Here is a 12,000-nt window from a genome sequence, read left to right as displayed (position 1 = left end):
TGAACCATTATAACATGAATGGAAGTGTTCCAATGTTATAATATTGTGTGTTGATTAATGATTGTGATTGGTGGATGTGTGTATAAATTGTGACATGTCAGGATGAAATCCAGTGTTATAATTGTGTTGTGCTATTGGTGCATACTTTTGACTTGTGCTTGTGATTAGTATGAATTGGTAAATCTGAATATGCTAAGTAGGGTGGATAATTGCTTATGAATTCTATATCTGACGATTTATAATGCTATTTAATTTATGATGTAGTCTCACCCTTACTTTGATTATTTCAGATTGAAGTAGCGGCTTAATCGATCGGTGAGGATGGCTTGTAAAGTCAAGTCTTTAGTTTTAATAAATAGGTGTCGGTATCATGCTCTGAGACTTGTAACACCGGGGAACGCTTGATTGAGAGTTGTTTATGCTCTATTATTTCAGTTTGATTGTTTGGATAATTATTTCTTTTGAAACTAAGGCATGTGACCTTATGAATAGTATTTCATGTGGTTTTATGAATTATCCAAAGTTTGTTTAATTTCCGTTGTGATAAACATGAATTTTATTCCAATCAAATGTTGTTTCTCGGTAGAGAATGACCATGAATGTAGAATTTTATTTAAATGAATTATGAAGCCCTTTTATTCATGTTTAAAACTCTGATTTTGTACTATGTTTTTTGGGGTATTTAGAAGGGTGTTACATTGATGAACCACTCCCAATAGTCTTTTGTCTCGGCCTCCACAACAGCATAAGCAATAGGATATATCTTGTTATTTCCATCTCTCCCCACAACTGCCATTAATTATCCACCGTAGTCTCCTTTCAAAAAACAAGCATCTAAACCTATAAGTGGCTCTATATGCCTTATCGTGGGACAACTTTACTCCCCATCTATCAACAGCTTCAACAATCAATCCCGCAGGTTTCATGTCAGGGCTATGCCTTAGAATGTGTGCAAATTTCTTGGCGAGCCATGTTGTCTTTTCCTGCCTATTATGTGCAGTTCGATAGCATATATGTTCATCAATCAGACTTACAACTTGCCAAAATTGGTTCCCTACCCTTTTGGTAATTCTCATGTAGAACTTGTAGCCATCCATACATTTTACTACCATTCTCTTTCCATCATTTTTCTTCAGAGCAACATTTTTATTCATCTTCATTGCATACTCCTTCAAAGCATCCCTGACCATATCTTTGTTGTTAAACATCATACCTAGTTGAAACTTGAATACCTCTCCACTTTTATAGGAAGGAAACTTTTGATGTTCCTCATCATCTTCACTTGCAGGAGGTGTAAGCAACATATCAGAGTCATCATCAGCATCAGAATCGTTCACCTTATCAAATAAGATCTCGGAAGGTAGAACTGTGGTCCAATCAAAGTCAACAATATCATCACTATGTTCATACTCAGTGTCACTGAAACTATCAAACTCACCTTCACTTCCAACATAACCAGTAACATCATCGACAACTACTTGCAATTCACCCCTAAGTTGCACTTCATCCTCATTGATTTCAACTTCTATTTCCTCATCATCCGAATTTGGAGCAAACTCATCAATAAATTGTACTTCCTCTTCATAATCATTTACTAATTCAGCCTCGTCTACCATTGCAGGATTTTGAGAAGGTCTGGAAAATATATTATGCAAACCCAATCATAAGAAAACACTCAAGCTATTAAACTACTACAATTTCAGCAAACCATAAACCCGGAAAAAATTGCAATTTACATACCTCATCTTCCAAAACCCGTGAAAACCTTTGCTTCTGATAATGATTAAACGCAGAGAGAATGAAGGTGAAGAGTGTCGTAAACAATATTGAGGAACATAGAAGGTGAAAATTTGATGAAAACGGCTACGACACAAAGGTGTAAACGCGACGAAAGTTGCAGAGCACACATCTACACACAACCAACACAAAGTAGGGTTCGTAAAAATAATTTACAAGTTTTAATTTATTTTAAAATACTTTTTTTAATAGTTAACTAATTTAAAAATTGATATGTTTGTTTTTTAAGATTTTTATTTTCAATAAGTGAGGTGGCAGGATTTTTTATGTGACACATCAGCTTTTACAATTGCCAAATAGACCAAAATGAGGAGGGACAAAAAAAAACCAGTCAAAGCTTAATAGGGGGACCAAAAAGCTGAGAAATAAAATAGGGGGACTAAAAGTTCAAAAAAAGTAAAATAGGGGGACTAAAACTGCATTTAAGCCTTTATAAAATTGTAATATCATCTATCATGGATATAATTATACAACATTTTCATTTTAAATAAAATATAAGCATTTTTAATTCGTATGATTGTAACTCACTTATTATGGTATAATTATACAACTTTTATTTAATAAAATATTTAAATTATTTAAGTTATAATAAATATTATATTGATAATAATTATAATTTATTAATATATTAGTATTAATATAATTTTATTTGTTCAATGTACTTAGAATTTATGATTATGTAAATTATTGTTCCCGTACCTAATCAAGATTAGAGTTTTTGTGATATAATAATTGTACATTATTATACTTCATATTTAAAATTGTTGAAACTATAATTTGATAAATAAGAAATTATTTAAAAGACATGTAACAATTTATACAATTAAAATTTATATTTAATTTTTTAATAAATTTCAATTTTCTGTATTATGTAAGTAATGGACATATTCTATCGATGTGGAATTACTTGACATGATCAGTGTGTGATAGAGAAAATAGTTAAATATTTGTTTAAATATTTTAAAACTCTTAGATTTATAATTCAACAATTTTTCTCTATCAAGTGGAAGAATTTAGCATATCTGTTATATAGAAATGAGAATCATATATTATTTTTTAATATAATATTGTTTTATTTAAAATCATATTAAGGATATCATAGTCTTATGTTACTAATAAAAATATAAGACTACTTGTGTTATATCCTTAATATTAATTAAATTAAGTTAAAGTCTTATATTTTTCGCTCGTATTAAATAATATATTTATCAAATGTGTGGAGTTATATTTGTAGCATTTGAAGTTTTAAGTGAGTTATTAAGATGTTGTATATAATCCTATATTCTATTTAAAATTATAGGAATTAGATCTCATTCAAATGATGGTAAACCTTTTATATGACCATCATACTCTTTCATGTAAAATTATATCAATAATGATATATTTTGTTTAAGTGCAAAATATGTGGTTGAGTTTGTAAAACTTTAATGTTGATATATTATCCAACTATTTCTCTGTATAATTTTGCACAAAAAATATAATTAGTATCACATTGTTTAATCAGAGTATTTGATATTAGTGGACTCTGATGAATTATTATATTATTGGATCAGTGAAAATGCATGTGTACTGTTAAGTGTCAAGTGTAGTTAGTTTTTCATGTAGAATTGTGACACTTTTTAGCCTTTTTTTATGCTTTTTAGTAAAATAGCTCATGTAAATAAGTGATTTTGGAAAATATGAATATTTGGTTTTTTTAATGTGTTTTTTAGTGTTTCAGTGTTTGGTGATTGCAAAAGTGCAGAAAAGTCGGAAAAAAGTTGAAGAATCGAGGTTTTGGATGGCATTGAAGGTGCCAATGTTTGTGAAAGCTCGCCCGGCGCGTGGCTTGAAGGCGAAGAGCCGCCCGACGAGCTGGAGGCGAAAGGGGTGAAATTTTGGCCATGTTTCTGCCTTGGACCGCCTGGCGGAGCATTTGGCTCGCCGGGCGAATGAATATATTTTGGACTCTTCTTTTGCGCTATTTTAGGTCACGTGGCAGAGTTAGTGGGTTCCGTCCGACGAGGTTGTACAGCCGCCCAGCGAATCTGGACAGATAGGCCATTCTATTTTAGTACATTTTAGATATTTGGATGATTATTCCATTTTTTTTCTCCCTTGACCTAGAAATCCAGCTTTTGTGTGTAAAAACCTTAAATCTTCCATTGTTAACCAAAATCATAGCTTTTAACCATCAATATTTGAGACTTCAAGTTTGATGTTCATAAAGCTTGATTTTTTATTTGTTGCTCAAGTCACCATGGAAATGGGTGGCTAAATCCTTCTTGGTGTCAAGATTAGAGGTAGATAATATATCTTGTAGTATGTATTTCTTTTGATCCTTTGTATGTGAACAAGTGATGAGTAATATATGGTGAAAAACCTTGTGTTTATATTTATATGTGATTTTTTTTCTTATTGAGAAATAGTTTTCAAGTCTTGAACTAGGTTTTTCATCTATCAACAAATAAAGTATAATAATAGCTTTGTGAGTTGATATTCACCAATATTAAGCTTTGAATGTTGTCATTTTGATAGATATGTTGAGAGATCATTTAAGGATCAAAATGGCAAATCTCACAATATGGTTTAGACATGAAACATATTGAGAGATATGTGATTATATTTGTCATTTATGAGTTCACATGCTTTATCAAGAAAATACATATAAAGTAAATTATTAAACCATAATCTTGACATTCTTTTACCATCTTTTAAACCCACATATCTAGTTTATCAATTCTTGTATGAGATCGAATAGTTCCGGTATCAAAAATCGAAACCAAACCTAAAGTAACATTAACTCAAGACAGTATAAACTATAAAACGGCGGTGATATCACACCAATCCATGTGGAAACGATAAACTAAAGTACTCCAATATACTTTCAATATGTACAAAATAATATAATCTAAAAATTTTAGATTATTATTTTCATATTGTCATCTATTCTCATGTGCACTATAAAATATGACATATTCTAAGAAGACTTTAAAATATTCAATAATTCTAAGAAGTCTTATTCTATTATATCGAGATATATATTATTATCTTAATATTGAGAATAGTTATAATTTGATGTTTGGGTTGTTGTTGTTGGAAAATGCATAATAATTCTTTATCATGCAATAATGTTGTGTTATTCAATCACCAACATTCCACACTCTTGCAGTCATAAATAAGAAAGTACAAGTATAATATCAATACTCCTATCGAGTATGATATTGAGTTATGAAGGTACTTATGATTAAATGTAATTACTTTTATAATAACGTACGCCTATATGTAATTACTATTCTTAGATCTATGTGGAAATTTTACGACCTATAATTTAACAACTCATTAGTATAATGATAATGCAAAGACCTATACACATGAGTAAGTCTTAAGATATTTTAGGTTAGTGAGAATTTATCAATATCAATTTCACATGTTTGAGCCATTCTTTATAACATATTTCTTTTAACTTAAATATGCTAATTCATCTTTCTTTATAAAAATGTGAGTCTTTAACACGTATGATTGATTAGTGTTTTGGAACATTGAAGGTTACTTATCTTTTGATTGATTAGTGCTTTGATCATTATTCATATTCTAATATTAAAATTAATATTTTTAATAATTAATTATTGTCATCCAAGTGGGAGATTGTTAGATTGATTATTTAATTAATTAAATATGGGTGACATAATCAATGATTAATTAATTACATTATGATCAATTATTATTATTAAACACTAATTTTATTGATGAATTATTTGATTGAGTTTTGTGCCTAAATGGACCGTGATGAGTTGAACCATTCAATTAAGCTCAATGAGAGGTATATGCCCTCAATTGTTTAGTTATTTAAGTGCTGTCCCATTAGACAATTAATATATAATTAAAATCTTAAACGATAATGCGGGTAGTAATCATCTTATACTCACTTGTCTTAATTGAAAGTTTCTTCAATTCGACAAGGTAAAGCATTCCTTATTCTATAATATTAAAATAATATGTTATAATTTGTATGTATCTAAATCTATTAAATTCATCCAAGCATGCACACACTCAAAGTACTTTCTAATTCTCATCTTTTTCAAAAATTTCTTTTAAGAATATCAAGATGGGCTAAGGCTTTTTAAAACTAAAGTCTAACTGATTACGGGGATGAGTTAATCAATCTATCGTATAAGAAAAGTAATTCTACTTTTTCCACAATAAGCCACGTGGCTGCCTTAAAACTCTCCTTATTGATTTCCCAGATTTTCTTTCACATTCCACCTCTTTTACATTTTCTATGACCATTACCAACATCAAGGCTGTCAGTTTCACATAACCCTTTCTATTCCACATTCCATCTGCCAAAACAGTTTTAACATCCATTACTTTAAAATCGTTCCATCTTTTATTCCATAATCCATTTGCTAAAACAGTTATAACATCCATTACTCTAAAATCGTTTCATCTTTTAAGAGTCAGTTATTTATATCGATTTATACCTTTGAATACTTTAAGTTACTTCTCATGTTCATCAACCTGTCGTCTGAAACATGGAGGTTTTCTTCTTCGCACTCCCACCGCTTCTATATGGTTAGTGATAACACGAAAACGTATCACATATTTGGCTTGATTTACATACATTATTTCCCTATTTTATCTTAATTATGTTGCTTTATATTGGTATTATGTTGGTATTTTCATTGTTTTAGGTTTTATGTTCGTTTTGAGGACTATTTGTGAAAAGGAAAGAAATGGAGCTAAAATCACTACTATTTGTGCCTAAAAGATGAAAAATAGTGCTGAAATGAAAAGGGGGTGCAAATAAGGCTCAACCATGCTAAAGGAGACCCAGAGGCCCAAAGACACAAAGTCAGCCCACGAAGTAATAAATTGTGCGTGGCCCAAATCACACAAGCAAGTGGAGACGCACGTCTCCAACGATCCATGCCACGTCACCAATGAGGAGACGCACGTCTCCAAGCCCTCCTACATTTCCTCCACTTGAGACGCACGTCTCAAGTCGTGTGCTGGGTCACCCTGAAGAAGTGGAGACGCACGTCTCCAAGGAGTTCCCTATTTCCACGCATTCCAACGGCAGAAGCTCCCCTATAAATAGAAGCAGTCACATCAGTTCTGGGTGTGCAATTTCCGGCCAACGAAGTGCTGCCGGAATTGTACCGTGCTTATTATTTTCTTCCTTGTTTTAATTTCCGTCCGTTTAAATTCTGAAGAACGATCCAGCCAACTTGTGGTGGAAGTTCAGTACTCGAAGATTCAATTGCAATTTACATTATTCAGGTTTATTATTTACCGCCTTCATTTATATTTATTTGCATGATATATTATATGCCAATTAATATGCCTATCATTATGAACCAAATTTATTTATGCATGTTTAACCATATTAATATGTCTGGCTAATTTATTTAGATGTCAGTATGTAAAATAATTTAACCGTAGGGATCCGAAATAAATTGGCTTAATTATGGTTGATTAAATATCACTTGTTTTTGGTTTGTATGTCTAATTTAATTAGTAAGTCTTAAAACCAATAGAGTGAAAGTTTGAGGGGTTAAGACGGTCAAAGGTTAAAATCAATAGAGCGAAAGTTTGAGATCTTTAACTGGATAGTAGACATAGGACATTAGTTTTAAGGATGGCGAAAGCGTATTAAAACTAATTAGAACTTATTTATTTTCAAAAAGTGTTTTTACACCCGAGCGGGATGGCGAAAGCGTACGTTAGGGATATTAGCATGTTCCGAGTCAACAGAGCGAAAGTTTGAGATTAGGAGATTTAAGTAGATAACGACTTCATAAAACAAGCATTTTATTAACTATGTTGTTTTCAAAAAGCGTTTCTAAATCTGGTGGGATGGCGAAAGCGTACATTAAGAGTTAGGATCGTAGTCTAAATCAACAGAGCGACAGTTTGAGAGGAGGATTTTTAATCAATAGAGTTAGTAAAGATCTTTGATTTAATTAGAATCTGGCCAATGGAACTTCGGATCACCTAAGTTAGATGAAATACATACTGATATCCGTTTGTTATTATATTTTACCTAGATTTAAGATTTTAGTTTCCCCATTTATAAAAAACCCCAAATATCATTAGCCTTAGCTTTACATAGTAACTTTAGATAACGGTAGGTCGATTTATAGTCCCTGTGGATTCGATATCTTTTAAAACTACACGACACGACTGTGCACTTGCAGTTATCCCGACTAATAGACACGCAAAGTCGCGATCAAGTTTTTGGCGCCGTTGCCGGGGACTATTCAAGTCGATATTCGTAACTCATTGTTACACCGTAGAGACTAAGGCATTTTTTTTTTTTAATTAGTTACAATGTATCACCCAAATTTTTTCTACAACTCCCAACAACAATATTTCGAGGGATACCAAGAATCCCATAAATCCGACCTCGAAATACTGTTGGAAAATTTCAATGCGTCACCAATTCATTCTCACCCAAATTACCTCTGCAACTCCCAATCTCAACATTTCGAGGAACCACAAGAAACCTACAATCCAAACCTCGAAACATTAATTGGGGATTACAACTCGACACTAGCTTATCCTCAACCGAATTCCCTCTACAATCACCAATCCCAACATTTTGAGGAGACACAAGAATTTTATAATCCCAACCAAACCTATCCTCAACCGAATTTCCTCTACGATCACCACAATCAATATTTCAAGGAGTCGCCAGAATCCCATAAATCCGACCTCGAAATAATAATGGAAAATTTTAATGAAACATCTATGATGACAAGGAACTTTGTGGAAACACAAAATGCGACGCTAACCTACTTCGAGGAACCACAAGAATCCTACAACTCTAACCTTGAAGCAGAGGATTTCAATGCAACACAAACTTATCATCAACCGAATTTCCTCTACGATCACCATGCCCAACATTTTGAGGAGTCGCAAGATTATCATAAATCTAACCTCGAAATCTTAATGGAGGATTTCATTGAAGCACAAAGTCTCTCTAGGCTAGAATCTGTGATGACGAAGCACCTTGAGGAAACACAAAACGCAACGCTAACTCCCTTTGAAGAACCTCAAGAATCCCATAATTTTAACTTCGAAACATCAATGGAGGATCCCGACGAGACGCTAACTCACTCTAGATTAGAAGCCATGATGGAGCACTTTGTAGAGACACAAACCGTCCAAAACCAAGAGTTCATCAAACAAAGTCTTCAAAACAATGAAACCCTTAGGCAACTGACCACTATGGTTGAGTCCCTCGCGACTCACAACATGGCATTAGAAACTCAAATCTCCCAACTTGAACAAAAGTCGCTAGGACACTTACTTGAGGAGTATATGGAAACAACCATTAGTGAAGAACAAATTGAAATTCCTGAGGAGAGTGATAATGAGATTGAGGAGAGTGATTATGAGATTGAAGAGAGTGATAATGTGGTTGAAGAGATTTCTAGTGAGAAAAGAGTGGAGATTGAGAAAAATCCACCAACACAAACTGAAAGGGAGGTTGTAGAAGAGGTAGAGAGGGAAGCACCTATTATTATTCCTTTTCCCTATACCCCACCGATTTCTTTCCCGCAAAGTTTTATGGAAGCTAAGGTAGACTCCAAATCCATAATGTATGTGAAGGTATCAGAAAATATCAACACTAATGCACCCTTATTTGAAGTCTTGCATAAAAAGAGAAATTTAGACGACCATGAAACTAAGGATATCATTAGTGATAAGAGGGTAAGGTTAACCTTTGAGGTGGTGGATAATATCACTAAGCCCGAACTTGAAAAGCTGATACTTAGGATCGATCCAGAACCGCCACCACGATTTCAAAAGAATGAACCACCCCACAGAAGAAAGAAAAGAAAAGGTGAGGGATATGTGAGATGGCTTGATAAGTGGCCATGGAAAATGAGGTTCCCTAAAAGTTCAACCGAGGAGTCATTCTCGAGAGAACCACCTTGAGTGCTTGCACTCTTAAGCCGTCGAGCTATCGACGTTAAACAAAGCGCTGCGTGGGAGGCAACCCACGAGCTTTCTATTTAATGTTTTCCTTTTATTGTTTGAATTTGCAGAAAATAAAAGTATGGATCGCTTGTCACGTCTCAACCATATCTAGGCGAAAAATCTATAGACGATCATCTCAAAGATGAGAGGGTCTCCACGCACATTCCTACGAGTGTTGCTGCTGGTGGTGACACAATTGATGAGCATGATAGGAGAAGGTATTTCCTCCGGACGCGGAGCGGATTTGGTCGAGATAACCCGCTAGTAGCATCCATACAGGTTTTGTCTTTTCTTCTCCACCTTGGATCGAAACATTGAGGACAATGTTTGGTTTAAGTGTGGGGGAGAAGCTTTACCGCTTTCATTTGTTGTTTTATTGTTTTCTAGTTATGTTGTCAAGTCTTTATATATGCTTTCATTTGTTGTTTTCGAATTTCCCCTAAATTTGAAAATTTTAACCTCCAAAAAAAAAAATTTGAATTTTGACGCATGGCATACACACTCTGAGAGTATAGAGGTTGTCACACTTTAGGCATTGTTAGAAAGACTTGGAGATGTTTCAACAACATCGATACCGTCCTGACACCCTAAACCCCCTCATTATGTGATATCAATTTGGATGCCCATTATGTCGAGACCTTAGGCTCAAGTTTTCAAAGTAGCTCTTAAGTAGTTTATATTAGCAGTCGGCACCATCTTAAGCACAAACTACGTAGGGAGTCGATGAATATAAGTGAATGATCCTGTTTTTAATAAATGTTTTAATTGAAAAATAACCTTCTAAGTTAGGTGACCCTCACCCGGTCATTTAGCCCAATGGTTGTTACGCCTATAAGGATTTAATAATTAGCACCCACTGTTGGTTGGCCTAGAGGTCACTGGTACTGGGCTTGGTAGGGTGGACTACGGTCTGATCCCCCGCAACCGCAGTTGGGAAATATGGGGCTTTGCCATTTAAAAAACCAGAACCCCGTGCTAAAGAAAAGAAAAGGATCATAGTCGCTAACCGATTTCCCTACTATGTGCGTGTACGGATAACGGGCTTAATGTGATTGCGCTTGAATGAAAAGAGCGAAAGGAAAAACGAGAGATATAGGTTGAGTTATAATGGCATAATTTGAATTGGTTTGTATAAGGAGGGAGTTTTTGAATATTGTGTCGTTACGGTATCCTTGGTGTTGATATCTATTTCCTATCGATGTAACATTTGCCTAACATAAATATGATTAGGAGTCGTGTCATGCCCTTTGTTTCGAATCTTGCTTAATCATTTTCTTTTACCGTGTGGTTGATTGCTTGAGGACAAGCAATGGTTTAAGTGTGGGGGTATTTGATAACACGAAAACGTATCACATATTTGGCTTGATTTACATACATTATTTCCCTATTTTATCTTAATTATGTTGCTTTATATTGGTATTATGTTGGTATTTTCATTGTTTTAGGTTTTATGTTCGTTTTGAGGACTATTTGTGAAAAGGAAAGAAATGGAGCTAAAATCACTACTATTTGTGCCTAAAAGATGAAAAATAGTGCTGAAATGAAAAGGGGGTGCAAATAAGGCTCAACCATGCTAAAGGAGACCCAAAGGCCCAAAGACACAAAGTCAGCCCACGATGTAATAAATTGTGCGTGGCCCAAATCACACAAGCAAGTGGATACGCACGTCTCCAACGATCCATGCCACGTCACCAATGAGGAGACGCACGTCTCCAAGCCCTCCTACATTTCCTCCACTTGAGACGCACGTCTCAAGTCGTGTGCTGGGTCACCCTGAAGAAGTGGAGACGCACGTCTCCAAGGAGTTCCCTATTTCCACGCATTCCAACGGCAGAAGCTCCCCTATAAATAGAAGCAGTCACATCAGTTCTGGGTGTGCAATTTCCGGCCAACGAAGTGCTGCCGGAATTGTACCGTGCTTATTATTTTCTTCCTTGTTTTAATTTCCGTCCGTTTAAATTCTGAAGAACGATCCAGCCAACTTGTGGTGGAAGTTCAGTACTCGAAGATTCAATTGCAATTTACATTATTCAGGTTTATTATTTACCGCCTTCATTTATATTTATTTGCATGATATATTATATGCCAATTAATATGCCTATCATTATGAACCAAATTTATTTATGCATGTTTAACCATATTAATATGTCTGGCTAATTTATTTAGATGTCAGTATGTAAAATAATTTAACCGTAGGGATCCGAAATAAATTGGCTTAATTATGGTTGATTAAAT

The sequence above is a fragment of the Vicia villosa genome, linkage group LG4, assembly GCF_029867415.1.
Source record: "Vicia villosa cultivar HV-30 ecotype Madison, WI linkage group LG4, Vvil1.0, whole genome shotgun sequence".
NCBI classification, from domain to species: Eukaryota; Viridiplantae; Streptophyta; class Magnoliopsida; order Fabales; family Fabaceae; genus Vicia; species Vicia villosa.
This window is presented reverse-complemented; position numbering follows the sequence as displayed.